The sequence below is a fragment of the Rhinopithecus bieti genome, unplaced genomic scaffold (assembly GCF_001698545.2).
Source record: "Rhinopithecus bieti isolate Rb0 unplaced genomic scaffold, ASM169854v2 scaffold_6907, whole genome shotgun sequence".
In the NCBI taxonomy this organism is placed as follows: Eukaryota; Metazoa; Chordata; class Mammalia; order Primates; family Cercopithecidae; genus Rhinopithecus; species Rhinopithecus bieti.
Window position 1 is genome coordinate 4,282,081 of NW_016805647.1, and position 4,768 is coordinate 4,286,848.

At 42.6% G+C, this 4,768-nt stretch overlaps 1 pseudogene; it reads right to left on the bottom strand.

Moving 5' to 3' along the window:
- Positions 1-2,367, bottom strand: part of LOC108530332 (ornithine decarboxylase antizyme 1-like) — a 4,963-nt pseudogene extending 2,596 nt beyond the window's left edge.
- Positions 2,368-4,768: the final 2,401 nt, after the last annotated feature.

Below are 4,768 nucleotides of genomic sequence, written 5' to 3' on the forward strand. Positions count from 1 at the left end.
AAAAAAAAAAAAAAAAAGCTTCCCATTGGGGAATGCGTCAGGGGAAGAAAGTGAGGATGGGTAGAACAGAGCCTGGTCTCGGGCAGCTACAAGACAGTAGACACTTGCACCTGTCCTCCAGAAAATACCCTTTATGTAGCAAGTTTTGTGGTTTTTTTTTTTTTTTTGGTAAAACGTGCAGTTAGTCATGTCTGAGACACTCTTGCAAAACTCATGACCACTGGGGAAGTTAGATAAGCATCTTCGTGAGGGGTTATCTATGCTACAGGCATTGTTTCTGTGGGACTGCCTTGGTATGCAGGAGTCAAATATGGGTCATTATGTAGGTTTGGCTTGAAAATGGCATTACTCTTGCCATGCAACAGGCTGTTTTCTCCAAATGAAGAAAACAATTCCTTGTACAATAACATCAAGAAATAATGTATTCAGGAATAAATTTAACAAAAGAAGAGCAAGATTTGTACAATGGAAACTATAGAATACCATTGAAAGAAATTAAAGCAGATCTGGCTGGGCGCAGTGGCTCAAGCCTGTAATCCCAGCACTTTGGGAGGCCGAGGCGGGCGGATCACGAGGTCAGGAGATCGAGACCATCCTGGCTAACACGGTGAAACCCCGTCTCTACTAAAAAATACAAAAAACTAGCCGGGCAATTTGGCGGGCGCCTGTAGTCCCAGCTACTCGGGAGGCTGAGGCAGGAGGATGGCATAAACCCAGGAGGCGGAGCTTGCAGTGAGCTGAGATACGGCCACTGCACTCCAGCCTGGGCGTGAGACTCCATCTCAAAAAAAAAAAAAAAAAAAAAAAAGAAATTAAAGCAGATCTAAATAAATGGAAAGGCCTCCTATGTTCATGGATCAGAAAACTTATTATTAAAATGGACATATTCCCCAAACTGAGCTACAGATTCAGTGCAATCCCTATAAAAATCCTAGCTGGATTTTTTTGCAGAAATTGATGAGCTGATTCTAAAATTCATATGCAAATGTAAGAGAACTAGAATAGCCAAAACAATACTGAAAAAGAAGAGCAAATTTTGGGACTCTCACTTCCCGATTTCAAAATCTACTACAAAGCTACAATAATCAAAACAGTGCGGTGGTAGTGTAGGGATGACATATAGATCAATGGAATAGGAATGAGAGTTCAAAAATAAATTCTCCTACTATGACCTATTCATTTTTGACAAGGGTGCCAAAACAATTCAATCAGAAAGATAATCTTTTCAACAAAAGGTGCTGGGACAATTGGATAGCCACATTCAAAAGGATGGAAATGAGGAGTGACTGATTGATAATGGGTACAAGATTCTTTTGGGGGTGATTACAGCATTCTAAAATAGATTCTGGTGGTGGCTGCCTAAATATGTATACTAAAACCCATAGATTTTACACTGTAGGTGAATTTTATGGTACATAATTACATATTAATAAAGTTGTTTTAAAGCATGTCAGATGTCACTCCTTTACTAACAATTCTCCAAAGACTTTTGATATTATGTAGGCTAGTTGTTCGTGACAAGGGTCAGAGGAGAGGAGGATTTTTCTCTAGGGGACATTTAACAATGTCTGGAGACATTTTTGGCTGTCACACTGGCAGGGGACTACTAGCATCAAGTAGGAAGAGGCCAAGTATGATTCATTTTTTTTTTTTTTTCTTGAGTCAGAGTCTTGCTCTTGTCACCCATGCTGGAGTGCAGTGGTGCGATTTTTGCTCACTGCAACCTCCACCTCCCAGGCTTGAGCAATTCTCATGCCTCAGCCACCTGAGTAGCTGGGATTACAGGTATGTGCCGCCATGTCTGGCTAATTTTTGTGTTTTTATTAGAGACGGGGTTTCACCATGTTGGCCAGGCTGATCTCGAGCTCCTGACTTCAGATGATTCACCTATCTCAGCCTCCCAAAGTGCTGGGATTACAGGCATGAGCCACTAGGCCCAGCCCCAAGGATGCTTCTTAACATTTTACAATGTTTTCAGCTAGGCAATCATCTACAAAAAAGGATTATCTATCCCAAAACATCAATAGTGCTGAGACTGAGACATCTTGATCTAAAGAAAAAGCAAGGTCCTTACAATGGCCTATAAAGCTCTACCTACTCTGGCTCTGGCTGCCTCTATTGTCATCCCCTCCACTCTCATTATTGCTCACTCTCCTTCAGGCACACTGGCCTAGTCGCTGTTTCTCAGATACACCAGGCTCACTGGAGCCTGGTGAGCTTGGAGCCTTTGCATGTGTTATTCCTCTTGCTTAAGAGCCTCTTCCCCCAGTGATCACATGGCTGAATCCCCCATCTTTTTTCAAGTCTTTGAACAAATGTCCCTTCTCAATGAGACCTACCTTGACCATCCTATTTAAAATTATAACACTCCTGGCCGGGCACAATGGCTCATGCCTGTAATCCCAGCACTTTGGGAGGCCGAGGTGGGCGGATCACCTGAGGTCAGGAGTTCAAGACCAGCCTGGCCAACGTTGTGAAACCCCATCTCTACTAAAAAATCCAAAAATTAGCTGGGCATGGTGGCAGACACCTGTAATCCCAGCTACTCGGGAGGCTGACGCAGGAGAATCACTTGAATCCGGGAGGCAGAGGTTGCAGTGAGCTGAGATCACGCCATTGCACTCCAGCCTGGGGAACAAGAGAGAGACTTAGTCTCAAAAAAAAAAAAAAACAAAAAAACAAACAAAAAAAAAAACAAATTACAACACTCCTATAGTCACTAGCACTCCTTCTTGTCCTGTTCTATTTCTTTTTTTAAATTCCCTATTATTGCCTTAGAATCTATTGTTTACTTTGATTATTTAGCATGTCTATTGCTGTTGTCTGTCTTCCCTAAGCATCACAAGGGTCCTCATCCATTTTGCTCACTGACCTATCCCAGTTCTTGGGATATTGTAGCTGTCAAAAAATATTTATTGAATAAGTTGAATGAATACACTTGATTCTTTCCAAAGTCTTTAAAAACATATTGGCATTCACTATTCAATATCTATGCCAAATTTCCAAAAGACATTTTAAAACCAAGTATTTATTAAAATCTAAATTACGTATTGTAAATTATACCTAATAGCACATTCTTTCTTTCTTTCTTTCTTTTTCTTTTTTCTTTTTTTTTAATGAGACGGAGTCTTGCTCTGTCACCCAGGCTGGAATGCAGTGGTAAGATCTCAGCTCACTGCAACCCCCACTTCCCAGGTTCAAGCGATTCTCCTGTCTCAGCCTCCCGAGTAGCTGGGATTACAGGCATACAGCAACCACACCTGGCTAATTTTTGTATTTTTAGTAGAGGCAAGATTTCACCACATTGGCCAGGCTGGTCTCAAACTTCTGACCACAGATGATCTGCCCGTTTTGGCCTCCTAAAGTGCTGGGATTACAGGTGTGAGCCACTGCGCTCGGCCAATAATACACTCTTAATCCTAGACAAGACTTTTTGAAAATTCATAGATTATTCTCTCAAACTGCGTTGCTAGTCTCCAGGGTATAAATTGCATAGCCAGTTAAAGTGTAACTGGGTTTCCAGAATCTCATTGCTTCTATATTCAGGATTCAAAGGTAAAATTATATTTCTGGCAAGCACTGGGTCAACCCATTTACCCCAGCTTCTCTCCGTTACTTTTTTTTTTCTTTTTTTGAGACACAGTCTCACCCTGTCACAGTGGTGCGATCTTGGCTCACTGCAACCTCTGCTTCCTGCATTCAAGTGATTCTCCTGCCTCAGCCCCCCAAGTAGTTGGGATTACAGGTGTGTGCCACCACACCCGTTAATTTTTGTATTTTTGGTAGAGAAAGGGTTTCACCATGTTGGCCAGGCTGGTCTTGAACTTCTGGCCTCAAATGCTCTGCCCGCCTCATCTCCCAAAGTGCTGGGATTACAGCTGTGAGCCACCGCCCTCAGCCTCTCCATTGCATTTTGGGAAACATACTGCATTAAGATAGTGGAATTAATGAAATCAGTCTCTATTCAGTTTTGATATTGCCCCCAAATTTTCCAAATAACGCAGACACAGAAAACATCCCCACAACACACATAAACATACATACACAAGCACACACATTATAGAAAAGCAATAGTTTAGCTTTGCTCATAAGCATTTGGAAAACTCCAAATTGTTTCCATGGGTTGGGCAGCTCGTATTTAGCAGTGAACAAACCCATCACATAAGATAAAATAATTCTTTTTTTTTTTTGAGACTGAGTCTCGCTCTGTCACCCAGGCTGGAGTGCAATGGCACAATCTCGGCTCACTGCAACCTCCGCCTCCCAGGTTCACACCATTCTCCTGCCTCAGCCTCCTGAGTAGCTGGGTCTACAGGCACCTGCCACCATGCCCAGCTAATTTTTTGTATTTTTAGTAGAGATGGGTTTCACTATGTTAGCCAAGATGGTCTTGATCTCCTGACCTCATGATCTGCCCGCCTCGGCCTCCCAAAGTGCTGGATTACAGGCGTGAGCCATCACGCCAGGCCAAGATAAAATAATTCTTACTCCTTAAACCATAATAACTTAAAAATTGGCTAAAAAGGCAGCCTTATTTACTTTTCATTTCATAGTATGATCCACAAACATCAACTTAAATTTATACATTAAGAAATCATAAATTTTCTTTCTTTCTTTTTTTTTTTTTGAGACGGAGTCTCGCTCTGTCACCCCTGCTGGAGTGAAGTGGCGCCATCTCAGCTCACCGCCAGCTCCGCCTCCCGGGTTCACACCATTCTCCTGCTTCAGCCTCCCGAGTGGCTGGGACATCAGGCACCCGCCACCACGC